Here is a 22,862-nt window from a genome sequence, read left to right as displayed (position 1 = left end):
TGCCCCTCCAAGGTCGACTCACACTGCTATTTGCCTTTGTGAGCATTTAGTTTGTGCTGCTGATGCTTAAATAGACTAGCCCTCCTGCTTGGTGCCTCGAGTTTTAACTCTTTGGGGGTGTTAGGTAGAGAATGCTGCCTGCCATTCGTCAAGGAAATGGCAGAGCAAGGACAAGTTAAAAGGGGAAAATTTACAGTCATTTCTCATCCCTCAACGAAACAAAAACAATAAACTCAAAGGCTGCATGAAAAATATCAGACATTCCATCCCTTTTACTCATTTCAAAAATTATAGTTTGTTTTGGGTTCTTGTTTTCTACTATGGTGTATATTCAGAAAAGAAACTTTAGATTGAAATGCATAACATAATTGTTTTTCTGTTTGAGACCTCTTTTAACCTATTACTAACAGGAAATAGTGAATGTTATGCACATTTTTTTCAAAGACACAGGGTGCTGGATGAGCTATACTAGTAGAAAGTGTGTGTGTGAGAGAGAGAAAGATGGGGGTTAAAGAGGGAGAGTGGAGTAGTGAGGGAAAAGAGAAGAGCCTGAAAAATAGGGAGATTTTAGATATCTGCTTTGGAGTTCTATGTAATTTAGTGTTGTATAGACAGGCAGCATCTGGATCTTGTTACTCTCAGGCTAGCCAACGCCATCAACTTCTGGAACATTTTTAAAGAGTTAGATCCATTAGGCATTCTATGTTGATATTTGGATAATCAGATCAGGATAGTAGGGAATATAAGATCAGCTACTTTGCCTATCATGGTAGTTCATATTGATTATTATGTTGTAAAACGTTGACAATGCTTTGAAGTTGTCCTGTATTGTTATGGTGGCTCTGAAATGACAGACATTAATAGCATTTCTGGAAGCTGAAGATGTGAAAACGTGCCCTGTTTTGAAACTTGCATAGAGAGGAAATGAGGTGAAGAGTCAATGTGCAATCATATTTTAAAATGGGGGTGCTGGGGAGTTTCTGACAGGGTTAACAGTATACAATGAAGCACCATCATGTTTCAGTGTAACAGGAAAACAATTAGGTTATTTCCATATCTCTTTTTGTTCCTTTTACACTTATACCTCAAAATATAATTTATAATAATTTTAAATGAAGTACATGCTGCTTATATTCATTTGGTAAACCTGGGTGGAATTCATAAAATCCACTCTTTGTAGCCTTGGCTTAGAGTTATAATCTAATTTTAAATTCATAACTATTTTAAATGATGCTGATATATCAAGAACACTTACATTTGATGAAAATAGAATTCTACGGTAGGTCAAAATCACATTCTGGTGATAACATATCTTAAATTTTTCTCTTAATTGAGGTGGGTTTTCTTCCTGCCAATCCATAAAGGCTGTTTGCTATCATTAGTTTTTTTGGGGGAAAATCTTCATGGGATTTTAAAGGATTGAAATGTTTATTACTATATTATTTCAGAGAATGCACACATGCTGAACTCTTTCTTCTTATGTAATGATAAATACCTCTGCTATTTTTTAATGATAAAACAAAATGAAAATGAGATTTAAGAAATAAATGCAGATGTTTCCATTCCCTGGAATACATAGTAAAGTTTTAGAAGAACTTGTGACACTTCCCTGCCTTCTCTGCTCCTGTTATTTAACATTGCATTGCAACCAATCTCTCAACTTTGCCTCCTTAAAAATAAATGTTGATGCTCCTTCAAATAATTTTTCAAATCCTTAAAATGTTTTATATTAGAAAAATATACATGTAAGTTAAGATGAAAACCCAGTGGTTGACTTGTAGCTATAATGTGTAACAATATTATCATCCTATGCTCCCTCTTTCACACCTCACATCTTTAAAACATTGTCATTTGTCAATTTTCTTTTTGATGAATTTTTTTTTTCCTACCAAAAGAAGCAATTTCAAGGAGGAACATTACTTTGGTTAAGGAATAATGAAGAAATCTTAGTGACATCTTATAATATTTAAATAAGAAACAGCTGGATGAAAAAAATAGTTTATCAAGGCAAATTTGCTGTTTGGAAGGGACAACCAGAATAATCAGCAAGTTTTAGAGAAAGGGGGCTCAAAAAATAGTTCATTAGCTTAATGACAAAATATAAAATGTTTGATTAGTTGTAATCCAACATTTTACAAATATTTTATCACCCTTTCCGGAAAAAAAAGCAACCTGTTGCTGTTGAATTATGAGATTCCAGGTGAATTTCATTCTGAATTTTTGAGGTACTTACCAGGTGGGGGTGGGGTGGGGGGGGAAGGTGCAGGGCTGGGGGGATGGGGGGAAAGGTGTGGGAGTGGGGAGTAGGGGGTTCTTGAAAAAAATTTCGTTGAACTAGGTAAGCTTAAAAGAAGAAAACCTGGTTACAGCCTGGTGAATTGATTTTTTTTCCAGCTGAGAAATAGATACTTCTCTCACATATGTTTGGAAAACTTTAGTCATCTTCATAAAACTTAAAAAGTCACCTAAGCATACACAGCGAGTTTCTCCTTTCTTCCTTTTCCACACCCTTACCAGTTCACTATGTTTCTACCAATCCAGTGCACAGTTTCTAATGATGTTGCTCTCACATGAGTTTACTGAATTCCCTTCTTTGGTCGTCCGGTTCCCCCAGAAGGTCTTGAAGAAAGGGGTTCAGACTAGTGGACCTAAACAAACTTTCTTTGACTGGTGGTACTCAGATTGTGTTTAGAGCCTGGTATGAAGAAGGGGCCAGGTAAGGAGTAATTAATCAACTGCACATTGATTTCAGGCTGAATATTCAACCATCTGCAGCCACCCGTCTCTACAAGTCTAGCTGAAGCACAATTGATTGTGCCATAGAATGAGCAAACACTTGAAAACACAAGTAAGTGAAGGAAGAGAGGCTTCTATGGGGCGAAGGATATTCTTAAAGATGTGAATGTACAGATCCTTCAAAAGCAAAACGAAACAACCCTGTAACACACTCCTTACACATGAAAATGTAGAAAATCTTGCAGAGGGAGGGAATGAGTTTAGAATTTCCTTAGTACTTCCTGCCTCAGATTTGCATTGATATCCAGAGTTGGTAACGTGCCAGTTGTTTTAAAACAGCCTTGAAAACTCCAAAGTTCTGTTTTCCTTTGAAAGCCTGAAACATACAAAACTGGTTTTCTAAAATCTTCCAGCGATGGAATTTTTAGGTACAACTACAAATATTTTCTTTCGCTTCAAGGGGGTAATACAATAGCATGAAACTATGATAGCGTGAAACTATGATAAATCCTGTTTGTCTCACTTTAGACTGTATAGAATTTTTAATTGGTTTCAAATAAGAGGAAAATAGAAGGAAGGGGCCATTCTTGTTTCTCAGTTTTTTTTTTTTTTTTCCCTTAACTCCCTCAAGCCTTCATTATCAGTGGGATTGGATACAATTCCCATGCATGTTTTGCTATTTTTTTTTCCATGATATAGACATTGTTTTTACAACACTAAGTTTGGTGCCTACTTAAAAGGAGTAGAAAAGAAAAAAGTTCATGGTATTTTCTTTTCTCCAGAATGGAGTCAAACATAAGGAAAATATCATGTATATTTAGCAGCATCTTTCTAAAGCATTTTCCTTTCACTTTCTTTCAATTTGGAAAAATATAGCACAAAATTACAGCACAGAATTATTTACATGAAGTAATAAAATGTATCTGAGGGCTGGGGGTGGGGTCATTTGCAGGGAGGGACACAATATAGAAGGGAGGATGCAAGTTCTTTCCAGGTCTTTCTGGCTTCAGGATTTCTGGAAAACTTCATTTTTGCACTAATAAGATTTTACACAACCCTTTTTGACATTATCAGTCTTTTGGCAGAGAGAGAGTTCAGTCACAATTATGTCTATGCCAAATTCTAAAAACAAACCAAAACAACAACAAAAAAAGTACTTTCTTTTAAAATAAAACTTTTTTAATGTCAAACTTTTTATTCAGAGTAAATGGTTGATGTTTATTCAAAATTGGCTTCAAGTACTACATTGAAATTGTTTTGTAACAGTCTCATAAGCCACAGCTGTATGTGATTAAATAGTGTAATATCAAAAGCATGTGAGAATAGACGTTTTTATGCTATAGCTGTTGCACAGCAAGAGTGCAGATGGAACTGAAGGGAGACCAAAAGCGAAAATGTATTCATGTGGTGTAATACGTGTGTTGAGGATATGTGTTGCTATTTTTTGCAGTAGTGGGAAAATGTTGAACTATTTTGGATGAGCTTAGAAAATATCCTCTCGGAAAACGGAAACAGACATATAATACCATTTTTAAAATATGGAGTGGATCATGCCATTCAATTAGAAAACACATAGGTGCTGAATAGAACTGAAACCAATTCAAGTGGAAGAATGAAAATTATTCCCATTGAGCACACATTCAAAAAGCAAAAGTGACTTTCTCATTTCTGTTTTGAAATTATAATTTTTTTTTACTACTTTATGGAACAATTGTAAGAAAACCTTCAGCCCATTTATATCTAAAGAAGAGTATCAGACAATAAGAATCAGCAACTTACAGATGGCAAAATAGGCAGCAGTATATTGCTTTTTAAAGATATTTGGATATATGATGCTATTCAATGTTATATAAATACTGCTCTTTTCTTACCAGTGTTAAAAATTACAAAGCTACACAAGGACATACAACTTCTGCTTCTATTTCTGTAACAGAGATGTTATCATAAAGAGGTGTCTGGTTTTTATGAGGTGATTTAATACAGTATTTTTGAAATAATATTTGTTAATAAAAACTAATAACCTCTAGCTTCCTAGAAATAATAAATCTATAGGATTAGTCATACTAATCATCACCACTATTCATATGTGATTGTTTTCAGGGTCTTGAAAAAGCTCATGGAATTGTCTATTTTTAGATTTCAGATTTTAGACAAAAGTAATTTTAAAAAGAAAAAGAGAGGGGCGGACTGAGATGAGTTAAATTTTGCTTGGTTTTGTTTTTATTTTTTCTTTTAAGTTGATACTGGCAGATAATCTGGTCTCATTAAAAATGTTTTGTTTTATCCCTGTAGGTTGATTAATCAGGGAGTATATATTATGTGGAATCAGGAATAAAATTTTAATAATTCAAAACCAATTCCTAATAAATAACAAATTTCAAAAGTATAGATAATAAAGGAAAGATAATAGACCCTATCCTTATGTGGTGGAATTATCTGATTTGTATGTCAATGCATTGGTTTCTAGGTTGGATTCCTTCACTAGGATCCCTTCCATTGTGAGATAGCTGAGCCTGCTTTGGTATCTTAGTGGTGTCTTCAGGTGACCTCGGTTTTGTGTCATTCATGAGTTTTTCTTTGGTTCCGAGATGCTTTCCACAGAGCAGATCAAATGCTGCTTTATTGGCTCTCTGGTGATTTGAAAAATATAACTGTCTTCATCCTTTTATACATCTAAATCCAGTGCACTGAGAGAAACATGTCCATCACTTGGGAGTGGGTGGATAGCAGTTCCCAGGAGTGGAACAAAATGACAGACGTTCTTTAATCATGATCTTTTCCAGCTTTGTTGTGGTGGTTACAATTTTTCTTCTGAGTGGGTAAAATTAAGGTGTATCCAAAAACCTAATTGCGATAGTATGATGCTATACTTTTCCACATTTAACTTCCTGTCTGCAGGTGGTGTGGAGCTAAGTGGTTCTGCATGTTTGGCTAAACCAGTTGAGGTAATGAAGGAGACTAGAATTGCCACATTAAAATACTGACAACCTTAGTTTCATGAATGATTATAAGTACTCGGTGTAAATATAACAATTAATGAAATATTATTTCGACTGGATCCAAAACCTACAAATCTGCAAAACCTACAATCTCTGAGTCTCAGAATAGTAGCCTAGAAAACGTGGGAACTGAATACTGTGGTTACTACAGTATAGGGTATTGTAGGAGGGAAATAGCTTCCCAAGAACATAGAAACAAGAATATTATCTTTTCTACTTTTTCTTTTAAGATTCCCTTCTTGTTTTTCAAAAAGCTCCTGTTAGCTGAATTAATGAAAGCAAATGACATATACAATTTTAAATTATTATTTAAACTTTGAAAAATCATACATTATTTTCATATCACTTAGTCCATAAGTTGCTGTTAGGCTTGCTTCTCTGAGTATATTTGGAGTATAAAACAAGGAAGATAATCATTTAGGAAAATGAGTTTCTATTCATATCAGTCTGTGTGTTCATTTGTTCATTTGCGAAATGAATGAAATAACCCTGACCTCAACAATATATCATAGTGGCCTCTGCTATGGAAGGCATGAAGTTGCTGAGCTGTTAAGAGAGGGTGGTTCATAAATAAGTAGCAATGTTATCATTTCTGAAACCCAAGTGCATGTTTTTATTTACTTTATTACAGACTCAGCTCTGAGGCGGGTAGTCTGTCTTTAACACAGAAGAGAGTTTAGGAGCTCCTCAAATGTGTAAAAGCCATTTCTATTTGCTGAAGCATAGCTCTTCACCACATAATCATTGAAAATTATGTTGTAGAAGAATATTTAGTGATGGGGGAATGTTTATAATACATCAAATGGTTAAAACAGGGAATTATGTTCCTAATATTATAAAAGCATAAAGAATCCAAATATAGACATATGCAAAGACTTAAAGAAAATATATCAAATTCTCAAGGAAGATAAAAAGTAAATGGATCCCTGAATTTTGTTTCATGAATGATAAATACAAAAGTGAGACTCGACTACATACCTTATTAGTCAAGGGCACCCTAATAGTGCCCTTTCCTGTTGTGCGGCAAGAAAGGTATAATAGGAGAAAAGTAAATCTAACAATATTTTAAATATTGATAATAATAGTTTTAGGAGCTGATTTTTAAACTTCTTTTAGACTTAACTTTCCTATCATTATATTGTGAGGTTAAGAAGGTGGTATATATTACATTCAATATGCTAGATGCAAATGATCTTGTGTTCCTCCCACTCTTAGCTGATAATTTTCAAGCTGAATATTGATCATGCATAGAGTTTAATAAGGATTTTTTAGAGACATCTTATTGCTTTTTAATCCTGTGTACTGCTACTTAGTCATTTTCACTGATTGATGACCATTTAATAAAAAGTGAAATGGAAAACAATACTAGCTTTCTGGTTTTCTGGAACTGGTTAAAATATATTGAATGCTTTCCTTATGTATGTGAGTCATATTTGAAGCTATTGTTGATGTCTGTAAATTCTCATGTTGCTTCTTTTAACACTTGTCAAGCATATAAATCGTATTCTGACACCCAATATATAACTTACAATTAAGTAACTTAGAATTCAAGCAAATATATTTTTTAACTAGTTTTGAGTAGGTGAAGTATTTGAAGTATTTAAGAGACTTGGAATAATTTTGGTGACTTCGTTTGCTAATAATTCATCTCATCTCCATATTTATGTAAAATTTCAGAGATTGTTTTCTGGGATACTCAACAAATAAATATGTGACAGACCTATGGCCTTTAATTTCTTCTTGAAAGATAAGAAAACAACATTTTATTTTCTTTAACTTGGTGGGAACTACCCTTGGAGGGTGGTGACAGTTCATGGATTAACCCTGGTCTCCTGTCCATTACCAATGTACACCAATTCAGGCTGCATCTTTAGAAACAAGAATGTTGCATTTTTAGTCTAAGGTAGGTAGAGAATCCTGGAAAGAATAGAACTCTGATATCCTTTTCTCAATTTATTTCAAACAATTAACCACTACTTTTAAACTTTATGATTTACCTGCTTAGGACAATTTGGCTTCATGTAAGCAATGGAAGTTTCTCTTTCAGACTCATGTTTAACTTTGTTGTTGAGCTGGAAAAACACAAGAAAAGGCCAGTGGGAACAGATGAAAGAACATTAAGGAACTTCTCTTCAAGTTTTCCTATTTCCTGTAACAACAGATGCTTTTTGAGGCCTCCATCCCACATCCAAAGACACATATTAAAGTGCACTAACATTCAACACCAGATTTAATTATTTCACAATAATGTGTTGAAAAAACTTTTATAATTTTGCTTCTGAAACTCTTAGTCCAAGTGTATTTAATTGATATGTATCTGTGAATTTGGAAACATCTTGCATACATGAATATTCTTGCAAAGTGAAAAAAACCTAATCTACGAATCTTTTTCAGGTACAAAGGGATTATATAGACTAAGTGGAACAATGAATAAAGTTGACAATGTGTTATGTTTTGTAGATATGCATATAAATGTTAATTGATTTGGGTTTTGTAGTTTTTCTTTTCAGAGTTTGGAGGCAATGCATTTGTTTCCTTGCACCAGTGTTTTTGTAGGTCCTTAAGATGGTCACAGCATCTAAAAAGCTGGCCATATCTTTCACTATTGTGGCCTTTTGGCACTCAAGATATCTCTGTATTTTAGTAATCCCAAATTTCCGGGGAGGAACATGTGGTAGAACAGCACAGTGTATTGGAAAATGTCATTAACATTCTTTGGCTAAAATATTTCAAAAGCAGACACATTGGATTGACCTTTGGCAGTGAGAGCAACTGGGAGTTCCAGGTCTGGGTGCCAGGTTCACAGAATTTTTTATTGCGTAATTGGTGAAATTGTTTACTAGAGACAGAGCTTAAATGTAACAGGTGTTTCCCTAGGGCACCCTCTTAGGGGAGTAGGCAAGAGGCAAATCAGTGGCACAATACTTATTATATGGCATAATTTTTCTAAATTCTTCTGTCTCAAAATAGGGACATACGTTTTTTATATGCATTAAAACTGACATTTCTTCCTTTTCTCCAGTTCCCATGGTTATTTACTTAGGATAACATCTCTTGGTGTCTAGAAGTCTCTCTCAGTCCTAGAGAATCTACGTGCCTTTTAAAGAACACATATCTCTACAGGTGTGCACACTGCAGCTAGGCCCACCATCACTCTCACAAGTGGTTGGGCAACCTGAAGATACTGCTACTCCAGCCATAAGCCAAGTGTGATGGTTTCCTTCATTTTCATTCTTATCCCAGTATTACAAGAAAATCAAGATCCTAAGCCTAGACATATCCATCCTCCCCCATCTTATTCAGGAAAGAATTTTTTCTCTCTGTAGCCCAATATATATCCTCATACCTGAAAATTCACACCATCTCCCAATGCTGGAGGGAGAATTCTCTCATAATCACCCTATGTTTTGATTCTCCATCTAATTACTCAATTTTTCTTCCCAGCCCTCAGACAGATCTCACTGAATTTCATCAGCAGATGCAATGAAATCAGCTTTGATGGTTTCTCTTACACATAAAACAACAACAACACACACACGCACATACATTCCTGAAAACCTTAACGGTTATTTTAATGGTTTAGATTTTGTCTGAGGCTTTACGACCACAGAGAAACATGGAGGGGCAAAGTGGTCCTAAGAAGACACATTCCTGTTCTTCCCAGTTATATTTTATTTTATTTTATTTTATTTTATTTTATTTTGTTTTGTTTTATTTTATTTTATTTTGCTGCTAGTTGGTAGCACAAAGGGGTGAGTCTTACCAAAATAGAAGTAACTACTATTTTTTTTACTTTCTTTCACAAATATCATAGTATCTTCTCATGATCTGAGATACATTGACAGTATATCACGCAAGTTAGCTATCTACTCTCTTTTTCATGTCATTCTTGATAGCATCTTTTGGAAATCTTATTGATTAATTCTAATTCATCTCAAATAATTTCATAATCGTCATTTAAACTGTGAAGAGTCTAATGAGCTTCAAAGCTTTTAGTGATGAGGCTGTCAATAGGAGCATAGAAAAGAAAGAAAAAAAGCTGACAGTTCTACAACGTTAATGTAACTAGTTATTTATAAGAAACACCAAGAAAGATAAAACAGAGAAGAAGAAAGAGAAAATGAACTAAAGAGAAAAATTAAGGGTGTCAGGGCTCAATGTACTTTCAGACATTTCTGGAATTTGACAACTTGTTTTACTTTCAAAGGCAATGGGTAAGAGCTGTTTGGCAAGGAAAAGGTCATTTACAAACCGAAGAAACATGTTTGGGGAGAACGTCAGTGTGAATACATAATTTGATGTGGAGGAATCCTGTAGTTGAGACTTTTGGTCTCTTAGGAAGAAAACTGATGCTTATGTCGACAATTAGTGCTTTATTTTGTTTTTGCACTTGTTGCGGCACTCAGTAATAGCCAGCATTTGCTTTCGTTGTTTTGACTTACTCATCACTAGTTCTCAAGGAGAACCTGTATAAAAGCCTTCTTGATGCTTTTGATTGGAAAGAGGGGTGTTTTTCAGAAAGAGTCATTGGAATCAAGTTTTAATGTGTACTTATGATTTTCTGTATATAACATATTCATATACGATCTGTATATGCTCACACATATAACCAGGAGCAATGCTGTTGTTGTTCTGTGTGGAAAGAATCTCGTTCTGAGGAGGAAAAAGCAACATTAGTTGTGAAATCCGCAAAGCTGTATTGCCATGAGAACCACACAGTACCAATTGCTTATTCAACAAGAGTGAAGTTTGAGGCCACTAATGTGCCTGGGGACCCAAGGAGCAGGTCAGTTGAGGGTGTGGGTGCAGTCATGCTTACTTCCTCTGGGCTAGCATAAGCCTTTGTTAGAGGGGAGGAGCCTGGTAAAAGAGTGTCTAGATTTCAACATGGCCCATAAAAGACTAGCTGTTATTGTTATTATTCGTAGTCCATCTTTTCTGCCAAATTCATTGTATGCATTTATCCATCCTTGTTTTATTTAGGATGGCTGTCTGATGCAACTTTGCTTTAACATTGTGTCTTCTCCATCTCCCTGCCTTTCCCAGATTGTCCTTCACAGGGCAAATGTTTTTATTTCTTTGTTGTAGCTTCTATTCCCTTAGCTCTTTCATGCTTGCCCCTTTTTCTTCTATTCTCAAGTTTTCTGCTATGGACTTGCCTTGTCTCTCTGTCCTCTGATCCTTAAATTCTGCTTCCTTCTTTTTGTTCTCCCAGCTTTCAGTCTTTTCTTGTTGTTTTTTGTTTGTTTGTTTGTTTGATTGCTTTTTATATGTTTCTCACTCTCTTTTTCTTTCTTTCTTTTTACAAGGTACAGTGGGATTGGGTTTTGATTTTATCGTTTTTTTGCTTAGTTGTAAATTTATTTTTGGCTTTTCAAACATAATTGCACTCTTCTGGATCATATTTGTGTCAGAGTTAGTCTGTAAACAATCTGAGAACTGGGACCACAGTTTTCATCTCTGAATGTCCTGCAATATATATAGTATGGTTTATGATGCACATTAACGTCATAAGAAAAGGTTTTCAGAAGGTATTAGTCTATCTTGTTTTGTGCGTCTTGTACATTGCTCCATTGCTGAAGGCAATGCTGTTTTGAACCAGAGTTGCTTAATGTCATCTTCCCCTCTGTGATGCTTTATGTCAAAAGACATCTTTTTTGCCTGTCCACATAGATACAATCTCTTGGGGTCCTACCTTTTTCACCTTAAGCACATGGGTCACTTAGCTAGTACCCTGAGGCTGTTGGCTTGAGTTGGGTTACATCCCTACCTAATGGGACAAACCATAAAACACAAGGTGAGTTAAGTCAGAAACTGTAATTTAAAAAAAAGAAGAAAAAAAAAACAAACATAGTACTGCATTATAAGTTGCTAGCAAGAAAGTCAATACACGTGCCAACTCAGTGAGGGGCAGAAGTGGATTTCAAAGACAGACTAAGTAGCCAGGATTTGGAACTGGGGGATGAAAGTAAGCAAGTATGTCAGGATTAAATGGTAGTGGTGGTGGTCTGGAGAAGACTGGAGAGGGAATTCCTCAGCAATTGCCAAGAATATCAGCCTTTATATGTGGCTTCCTTTTATGGGTTGGCAGAAAGTTGGACATATCAGTAAATTAACTTAGCTTGAAGAACTGGGAGATGGTCTGAGTTTTAGGCCCATCTTTTTGTCAGTTTTGTTTATTCAAAATTCAGGGTTTTGACTAAAATAGTTCTTATAAAAATATTGAACTGCTAACCAGTATTGGACTACAGTCCAAGAGTGACCAGCCATGCCATATACCTATTCAAAGCAATACCCAGATGGGTTTTTTTAACTCAGAATTTTGAAAGGACTTCAAGTATCAGGTAAAAATGACAAAATTCCCATTTTAGATAGAAAACAAAACACAATTTCCCTATACAATTAACTACGTGGGTATAAAGACGTATCTAAACTAATGCAAGATGATGTTAGATGAAATTCTGATGTAAGCTTCAAAGCTTTTCTCGCTAAGGGATATCTGAAAACAATAACCCTGTTGTGGCTAAGAGTTACAAACTGTGATTTTGGTTTGGACTTCTCTTTATTTTTCCAAGTTGTGCTGAATCTCCTATGTTTTTTCTGCAATGTTTTCCTCTATCATACTTTTTTATTGCGTTGAGGTCCTTATTCCCAATTGTGGAAATTTTTATATATATATATATATATATATATAAAATATATATAATTATATATATAATAGATATTACATATTATATAGAATATATATTACATATAATATATAATACTGATTATATATAATTTATATATAATAAAATTATATATAATATATATATTTCATGAAACTTTAGGAATTTTTTAATTTCAAATTAACGCATACTTTGCATATCTAGGGAAATAATTCAATATACAGCAGGAAAATGTTAATCATCTCCCTCAATACACTACACAGGTCTTCAAGAGCTCTCTGAAATAACCAGTATTAATAGAAAGGTGTGTGTCTTTTACAGAATTCTATATGCTCTTGCAAATATGCAATCTGACATATGTTATATGAGATCAAATTGAACAGGTTAACTACTTTTTCAATGACAAACGTAATTTAGATATTCTTACCAAGTTGTTAGATATTTCTGTTTTTTTCTTGTCAGATTAATTGTTCCTACTTTATTTGTACCACGTTTTATGCAAGTGTTGCCTGTAGGTAGACATGCATTTTATTGCCATCATTTTGCCAATATGAATAATTCTAAAATATATATTCAAGGTACTTATATAAATACTAAAAATTAAATCTTTCATCTTCTGATTAAGTTTGCTTCCTTTAAAACACTGAAAATTGCCTTGATGAATTTCGTATTACACAAGGATTAACGTCTCTCCTTGGCCCCAAAATTCTGTGCTCTGCAGAGTTATCCTGCCCCTTTGTGTTTTGATGACAAGTTATACTCTGCTTCTTTTGGTAAGAAGATGGACTTCCTGATTGAAGTGCAAGCTGAGAGGGAACCCTCACATTTGGCAGAAACAGGAATGTCTTCCTTCCTTTGTGACACTATCATAGATCCCAACAAGTGCTTGGGGTCAGCAATTCTACAATCTCATTACTTGTGGGCTGCTCTTGTGTGAAAGGTGAGCTTCCTTTGTCTGCCACCTTACATACAAAGTTAAAAGGGCAGCAGCAGTCAAGGACAATGTTAAGCAGCCCAACTCTTCCTAATAAATTTCAAAGCCCACTGAAATATTTTTGTCCTAGAACACCTATTTTTTTTCCAAAGACTTTGGGCATCAGAATTTTTACTTTTGCATTATTATCTTGGGAATGTGTACAGTTGTATTTCTTAACAACCCTCATCTGTTGAACTTGTTTGGTGCTACTTAATCAATGTCAAGTAATGTCATGGTTTATCAATTGAGCTGGAAAAACTGACTCTGGTAAATCTAATGAACCTAGGTTAAATCTGTTGTTATTTCTTTTTTCTCCCCTGTACTTGATATGTTTCTCACTTTTAATTCAAATGTTAATCAAGGTCAGAGCATGACAATAAAAAGAATAATACAAAAGTTAACCTATTTAAGATGTGATGCTGGGATGACACAGAAATATTTACTACCTAAAATAGGTCTAGAAGACAGGAGATCATAAAGCCTCAACAGTTTCTTCTCCTAGAAGAAAAGTGAGACCAAGAATGTGTATTTCTGATAGTAGTTAATCCTCTTTACATAGTCATATTTCACAGAACTTAATCATATCTTTCCAAGTTGATGGCCAAATCTCACATGCTTTGGAAACTTAGGGAGTTTTTCCTTCCCAAGGACCTGAAAAGATGAACTTTAAAAAAAAAAAAAAAAAAACACTGTAGTCAAATTAGCATTTTTTTTGACTACTGGAAGACTCACCATTTTTTAACCCACGCTAAAAAAATCGTTAGTATATTATGCTTAGTATACATTTAGTGCAAGTAGAAACATTTTAACAAAGTCTGGAAAAGGAATTTAGTAATCAGAAACAAAAACAGTGTGGTTAGGTGAAAGGACTCTGAGTGTGCTAGTAGAGTAATAGTTGTGGGAGGTCCAATTTTTGATTCTACAACTTGCTTTAATACATTTCCTCAGAGTTACTTTACTTTCTAATATTTCAGCTTCTTGTCACTTCTTCCCATTATAAGAATATTTAGTTATTTGGTAAAAATGTCTTGAGGATCAATATTAGACTAATAGTAATGTGTTTCAATGTTCTGTGAAGAATGCCAGTGTATTAACATATTATGAAGGTGATAAAATATAAATAAGAACCATTAACTCAAAGAGATTGTTATTAGTGATAATGGTAAGGAGAGGGCAATTGAAAAGCTTGGAATTGACTTGATACGTGAATATAATGGAGCACGAATCCTTAAGATGGCTCAGATCAATGCTTTTCATTGAAACATTTCTTTGCACTTCCATTATGCTTCTCCACATCCATCTCCGCAATCAGCTGGACTGAAATCTTATAGAGATTTGCTCTCAGTATTTCTTATACTTCTTACATGAATTTTCTTTATTGTTATTTTGTTGTGGAAGGGAGTGCAAGTCTGTCTCAGCACTGTATTCAAAACTCACCGTATAGTCTGAGATGAATATATTGGAAAATTGTCTGGTTCTTACATTGCTATATTTCACAATACTTGCACTTTCCTCATTTAAGTTTCTAGGATGCCTTTTGTCCCCTGGAGTAAATAAATTAGAGGGGAGAAAAGGTGTCATTGTCCTGCAGCCAGCTTACAGTGTCAGCCCTTGCCTTCTAGAGTGAAATCTCATGTTTAAAAATGCTGTGAGTGAGGCCAGCACTGGCTCTGGGTGTGGTATTGGGTTTTAACTAGATAATTCTTCAGACTATTCATTGGAAAATGAAGGAATAGAGTTTTTAGTTTTTTTCAGCTTAGCATTGAACTTTCAAATATCCTTCAAACTTGCTCACATTTAGCATTGCTAAACTTTAATTTTACCCTTTTGTTAATCTTCCTTCAATTACTATGATTGCCTTTACCAAGCTCTTCATCCTGAAAACCCAAGGGCAATCTCAAAGGTCTTCAAGTGGTGTGATCCCCACCCCCTGCATGTGGTAGGTGTTTAGTGTCAATTGACTGAATGATTGGTCTACGTGAAAGTGGCTGTTCCACATCCTGAACTCAAATAATACTCACTGAGCAATATATTCTGGACACTTAACCTTTTTTTCCTTCCTTTTGGTATATCCTATTAGCTCTCAGAATGGAGGATCCTCCACTTCATCTTTCTTCTGCCCTCAGATCTTACAACAGTGCTAGTCAGTACCTACTGAATAAAGAATGTATAGTCTAATTCTCTACCCTAGACATCCTTTAATTGATTTTATAATCTTCAGGAAACTTAATAAAACCTACTTGATACTTATCTGTGCTGCCCTTATAGTTTGCTTTCTTCCTTTTTGATAATTCAAAATAATATTTCACTTCCAATTATAAAGATACTAAAGCTCAGACAAAAATGTTAAGGTAAAATTCTCCTCAAGATGTTTGGCAATTTTTTTTTCTGGGAAATATTTGGTTTCTTTTTGCTTACTCACATGTTTACTCTCAAGGCAACATTGACTCAATATAAAACATTTGTCTCAGTACATCTACCTTCTCCCACCCTTTTATGTACGTTTGGTCTCATGACGTTTTGTGAAAAAGGGAAATAAGATTTTTCAGTGTTTGTGGAATGTTGAATTTTAAGACCTTGTAGTCCAGTACTGTACCTACTCATCATGTATCCTATGGTTACTAACATTGAGTTTGGTACTTGGAATATTAGAACGTGAAATAAAATGCTCTTTCAATCAATACATGTTTCTGGAGCTCTCCCTTAGGCCACAACTGGTTGGGGGTGGTTTGGACAAGATAGTAGTTATAACGTGATTCTTGCCCCTCAGAAGTTGATAATTTATTTGAGAAAACAGAGAGGACTCATGAACAAAGGAGGGTAATCAAATGCTAAGTCGTGCGACATTGACAAATTGAGGAGAAAGGGCAAGGACTGTTGGAGCAAGTAGACCCTTAGAGGGAGAAGACAGTCTTGGGCCAGGTTTGAGGTGGGCATATATTTGGGCATTTGGTATATTGCTTAAGTAAGAGCTGGAAGAGAAGGTATTCTTGCTAGAATAAAAGTAGAAACATAACACAGATTGGAATTGGGAACGGACAATATAAGGACAAAACAGGCTTAGATGTAACAATCCATCAGAGAGGCATAAGGTTCTAAAGTCAGAGCACAGCAATGACAGAAAGGCTTTAAGAGGGCAGATGAGAAAAAGTGAATAATGGTTTCATTTTGGGGTAAGGAAGTGATTTTGTAAGTTTCATTTGAAAGGCATAACCATGAATGCAAACAATGATCGATTTTTAATTCTTTATTGTTTTAATAAAATGCCTACATTTTGACTAAATGAATATGATTGGCCCTCCACATCTGTGGGCTCCACCACCCATGGTTTCTATCAACTGCAGGTTCCATCAAGTGTGGGTACAAATTATTTGAAAAAAAAAATAAAAAATAACAAAGCAATAGTAAAAATAATACAGATAAAAATATAGTATAGCAGCTATTTACATAGCATTTACATGGTATTAGGTATTATAAGTAACCTAGAGATGATTTAAATTATATGGGAAGATGTGCATAAGTTATATGAAAACACTACACTATGATATATAAGGAATCTAAGCATCTGCAAATTTTAGTATGAGGGTGGGGGTGCCTGGAATCAATCCCCCATGGATAATGAGGGGCAACTGTACTTACAGATCTTCATATAGCAAAAAACCTAGTACAATGAAACATTAAAAGCTAGCAAATAGTCTTATTAAAAAAGGCCTGCACTATATATGACAAAAGTTTAATACCCTAGATATAAAATTTGCTTGTATGACTCAATAGGAAAAAAAGGGAGAACACATTCTAATAATAAAAGACACAAAAAAGCATAAATGAAGAAACAGAAATAGCTACCAAGCGCTCAAAAATATATGTCACTGATAACCAAAGAAATGATAACTAATATAAGAGGGAGATATTATTTTTGCCTACTTGGTTTTTAAAGAGTTAAACATTTCCTAACAACCAGAGTAGACTGAGATATAGGAAGACAGTCACTTTCACTCATTGTTCATCCTTAGGGGAGGGGAATATTACTGAATAGGTGAATTTTGGATATTTATGTGAGAGATAATGTATCAAAAGCTTTAAAAACATACATGCCCTGTTATATAGCAAAACCAATTCTAGAGATTTTTGAAAAGGGATTAAAGTGTATATCTACAAGATGCTTATTGTCGCACTGCTTTTAACAGAGAAGTTTATAAGCAATCTAAATGTCCATCGATAAGGGAATAGATTAAATGAAAGATGTTATATCTTTACAAAGCACCACTATGCAGCCATGAAATCAATGAACATGGATATAATGACTGAGGAAAATACCATACTGTTAGATTTTAAAATATTATAGAGCAGTTTTATAATATGATTCCAAACCTTTCTTTGAAATCTTTGTATGTTTGTACACGTTTATGTTTGTATCTGTATTTATTTGTTCTTATAAAAAATACAGAAAAAGTTGTGTGAGTTTCGGAGTTGCAGGTATTGTTAAGTACGTTTGAATATGCATTGATTATCACTGCAAATAATTAATATTGAAAATTAAGTTGTTTCCAAAAACCGATAATAAGAAATTAAGAGGAAACCAAGCAAAGAAGTAAGGATCTTGATGCAATTCGTAGAAGGAAGCCATTGCAGGTTGATTAGTAGAGAGAGAAGTAACATACAAAGAAAGTGCTTTGATTGATTGCTAGTATTTTACACAATGCAATGAAACAGAAAGGTAACATTTAGGAAATCAAGGTAATACTGAGTAGGTAGGGAAGCACAAAACATGTGGGACCAGAGAAAGGCCAAAAGGTGGTAGATGATATGAAGATTTGAAAAATGGAGTCTGTGATAACCCTGAAAATAAAGGTGTTAATCCAGGTTTAAATATATTAGTTATATAACAATGAGGCATCCAGATAAAGATGTGCTCTAGACAAATAGAAAGAGAAAACTGAAGCATGATCTGAATCCAATGCTAGAAAAGAGACTTAAGTTTTGTCTCCATGGAGGTGACATTTGAAGTTATAAGTATGAATGAGATTACCAAAAGTGAGGATATCAAGCTACAGTAATAGAGAGTGATAATTTATCGGAAAAGTCTAACAAGAGAGGTTTACTCTTCTTCTATTCTACCTGTGCTATGCTTTACTTATGGTTTAAGATTGTCTTCAACATAATGAGGATTCTGTTAAGAAAACAATTAGTAACTAACGAGTATTTGAGTGAAAAGTCTCAAAGTGTAGAAAACTTGTTTAGCAGAAATTTAACCCCTCTTAACGTCTAAAATGTTATTTTCCAGGTTTTAGTTTGATGTTTACATGCAATTGGCCCCTGACATCCGCTTCCTGTTTTGCTCTAATGATCTTTTAGTGTGGATCTCCCCAGTTTTGAGGAGTTTTCTTCAGAAAGAATGAGACAATTGGGCATATTTTCTTTGTTTGCTTGTTTGAATTACCTTTTTGTTTGTTTCTGTTTGTTTGCTTTCTTGAATGACCGACTGACTGTTTTATCTGGGATCTGTCTCTGAAGTTGTATTTTAGGCCATTTGTTCTCAAACTTCAGCATGCATAAGAAGCCTCTGAAAGACTTGTTAAAACATTGATTTATATTTCTTTCTTTTGGAATTTCTGACTCAGTAGGTTTGGGATGGGGCCTGAGAGCTAGGGATCTCCTAAGAGATGCTGATGTTGTGGGTCTGCACAGCAGAGGTGAAATCGCACTGCTAGAGGAAACACTATATTGAAGCCCATTTTTATTTTCACGTAACCCTTTTTTCACACAAAGACATATCCATCTCTATCACCAAGTACAATATTAAAATTTTTTTGAAAGTTTTTATTTTAGTTTTGTTTTTTGTTTGTTTTTTGTTTGTTTGTTTTTTGTTTGTTTGTTTGTTTTGAGATGGAGTCTCGCTCTGTCGCCCAGGCTGGAGTGCAGTGGCAGGATCTCTGCTCACTGCAAGCTCCGCCTCCCGGGTTCACGCCATTCTCCTGCCTCAGCCTCCTGAGCTGCTGGGACTACAGGCGCCTGCCACCACGCCAGGCTAATTTTTTTCTATTTTTAGTAGAGACGGGGTTTCACCGTGTTGGCCAGGATGGTCTCCATCTCCTGACCTCGTGATCCACCCACCTCAGCCTCCCAAAGTGATGGGAGTACGGGAGTGAGCCACCGCGCCTGGCTAAAAAGTTTTTTTGAAGACAGAGTCTCACTCTGTTGTCCCGACTGGAGTGCAGAGGTATGGTCATGGCTCATTGCAGCCTTGAGCTTCTGGGTTCAAGTGATCTTCCTGCCTCAACCTCCTGAATAGCTGGGACTACAGGTGCATGCCACCACATTCATCCAATGTTTAAACATTTTTTGTAGCAGTGAATTTTCACTATAATGTCCAAGCTGATCTGGACCTCCTGGGCTCAAGCAACCCTCCCACCTTGGCCTCCCAAAGTGCTGGGATTACAGGCGTGAACTACTGTGCCTGACCTGTTGAAATGTATCACTGGTGGTACTTTCTGATTATTGCTGTATACAAAATAGCCATTTACCTAGATTTTAATTTGCTCATAATTTAAATAACAAAAGTTGTTGTTTATGTCTTAACCTCCCTGGCTCAGGTGCCTTCAGACTTTCATCATGTGATTGGAAAGAAAATTTCAGGGAGAATACAGTGGATTGTCCCCACAATCTTGGCAAAACCCCCCCAAAACATATATATACACACACACACACATATATATACACACACATATGTATAAACACACACACACATATATATATAGTTTGTCTTCTGAGAGTTAAAATGAATTGGTTTCAATAGATGCTGAAATAATATTTATCCAGGTGTATATGAATATCCAATTTAATTAGTAATTTTAAAATACATCTAAAGGAAGATTACACCATAGAAGGTACTGACAGTAGGATAGATGTGTATTGCCCTGGCACAGGGAGAAGAAATTTGAATCCCAGAGTCTAAACTTTCTTGCCAATAGAGAGAAGTTCTCTGCTATGTGGCTGGGATTCATTATCACTTCTTAACCTGGTCTGGGGGAAGAAAATGCTTCTTGCTGGTCGCTTTCTTTATCTTTTAATTACATTTTATCAGCAAACTTCTTATGTTTTTATTTCTACAAAATGCGAATATGTTGATCATAAAGGGATGTTTTCTGTTGTGTATCGACAAATTAGTCTTCTGGGTTATACCTTAGTCTCAGATGAATTAAGGTGACTCTGCCTCCAGGATTCTAATGATCTCAGTGTGTGCTGAAAAGTCTATTTCCTAAAGCCTCGGGGCTAGAGAACAACATGACAGCCAAGTAGTGGATCCCGGAACAGCCAAAGCCACACCTCAGTGGAGACTCGTCTACTTTTCTGAGCACTTTACCTGCTGTTTATTTGTTCATTCACTAGGAAGCAGAGCTATAGAATTTTCTAAAACTGAAAGGAACTTTGAAGTCATCAGGGCCAGCCCTTTCATTGTGAGGTTGAGGTCACAACCTTCCATTGGTGTCTGACTCTTATGAACCTGGTAATTGAAATAATTCAAAGGCTAGGTTCACTGCTCAGAAATATTTCACAGTGTTGTGAGGTGTTTCCCTTTTGTATTATCTTAGTCTGAAGTGTGGTGCTTGGCATCAGGTTCAGGTGCTAATGTAGAGTGAGAATCCATTCAACCCTAACCTCTAGGCCCCTTCCTTACTTTAAGAGTCACATATCTGCATTATAAAACCTGCCTGTTTTGCTTACCTTTTCAAGTGAACTTTCATTGAATTTCCCTTTTTAACTGTTATAGCATAGGATGACACTTCTTGATAAAAACTGCAAAGAAAAAGTCCTGTTGAGAGGAATACATTATTAAGAACATATCGAGAGAAAAATACATATCAAAGCATCAAATAAGTTAAATGGATTGTGTACTTAACTGCATTAACAGACACAAAACATGCTTTCAAATATTCATTAATGAATAAGGGGGAATAGAGAAACTCTTTTCCTTTTCATAGAGTATTCGTCTGTTTTCACACTTTAAAGACATAACCGAGACGGGGAAGAAAAAGAGGTTTAATTGGACTTACAGTCCCACATGGCTGGGGAGGCCTCAGAATCATGGTGGGAGGTGAAAGGCACTTCTTATATGGTGGCGGCAAGAAAAAAATGAGGAAGATGCAAAAAGCAGAAACCCCTGATAAAATAATCAGATCTCGTGAGACTTATTCACTACCATGAGAACAGTATGGGGGAAACTGCCCCCATGACTCAAATTATCTCCCACCAGGTCCCTCCCACAACATGTGGGAATTATGGGAGTACAATTCAAGATAAGATTTCGGTGGGGACACAGAGCCAAACCATATCACATACAGAACTCGGTATTTGTTCGCTTTTGTGTAGAGTCTGTTATAATAGAAAAAAAAAAAAAAAAGCGATCATAAAAACATTCTAATCATGTGCTATAATTTTTGGGTTTCAGTTTTTTTCTCTATGAGATTAGCTACAAGGACTAGGGATAATGTATGCAACTTGCCCAGTGGATGGTACTTTGTACATATTAAAGTAATGGTGATTATATTTATGCAGTATATTCTAAGTTAAACTGATATTTGGAATGAGTGGTGAAACTCAGCGAAGATAGATTTAAAAGCACTAGGAGACTATTATCTGGACTCACCACTTTTTAGTGCTGCCTCTGCCTTCTTTAGATTTTTACAGCTGGATCAACTGATAACACAATCATGCTGACGAAGTCCTGCCCCTATATTGACTGACTTAAGGAAGGCTGTTACAGTTTTAATCTCGCCATATAGAAGATTCCAGAAATAAATTACCTGTCCATGTATGGGAATGTGGTAATCTGGTCACAAATACCAGCAATGCCCCAGCACTCTCCACAAGAGCACCCCTAGGAAACCACGTTGCCCTTGAGTTTTCATAGAATTGTAGTTCTCTTCTAGTCCCTACTAATTAACTGGTTATTCCACCAGATATTACCACCCACTTTGTGTTATGTGCTGTGTTTCATGGTGGGGTCTGGATCCCTTGCATTGTTCATAGCCATCTTCCTCCTGAATGCAATCTAGTCCCTTGCTGAAGCCTTCCTTTTTCACTCCTCAAATTCCCAGATATGGCTCTTCACCAACTTGACTGTGTTTTCTTGATTTCTCTACCATCACAATATATATATTCAGTGACTGCTTCTTGAAACACCAAGTTTGCTCTTACCAGCCACCTTCTCTGCCCCTGCCCAGCTCTATGACCTCTTCTCCTCCTCACTCTTTCAAATTCCAGCCACAATGGCCTTTCTGTTGCTCCAATATGCCCAGAACTTTCAAGCCCCAGGACCTTGGCAAGAGTTCCTCCCTCTTTCTCAGTGGCCAACTCTCTAAGCCTAATCTTAACATAGATGATTCTTGTTTATCAGACCCCAGCTTAAATGTCTTTGCTGACCACCTAGTTTAAAAGAAGTCCCCAGTCAATCTCCATTGTTTCACCATATTTTAATTTCTT

The 22,862-nt window shown here is 35.5% G+C and overlaps 1 protein-coding gene across 15 annotated transcripts in view; it reads left to right on the top strand.

Annotated features, from left to right (window-relative positions):
* Positions 1 to 22,862, top strand: part of RBMS3 (RNA binding motif single stranded interacting protein 3) — a 1,212,964-nt gene that overhangs the window by 467,140 nt on the left and 722,962 nt on the right. The gene's annotated exons all lie outside the window — the stretch shown is intronic.

Source organism: Macaca thibetana, chromosome 2 (genome assembly GCF_024542745.1).
Source record: "Macaca thibetana thibetana isolate TM-01 chromosome 2, ASM2454274v1, whole genome shotgun sequence".
Lineage (NCBI taxonomy): Eukaryota > Metazoa > Chordata > Mammalia > Primates > Cercopithecidae > Macaca > Macaca thibetana.
Note: the sequence above shows the minus strand (reverse complement) of the source record. Positions and strands in the feature narration are given on the sequence as shown.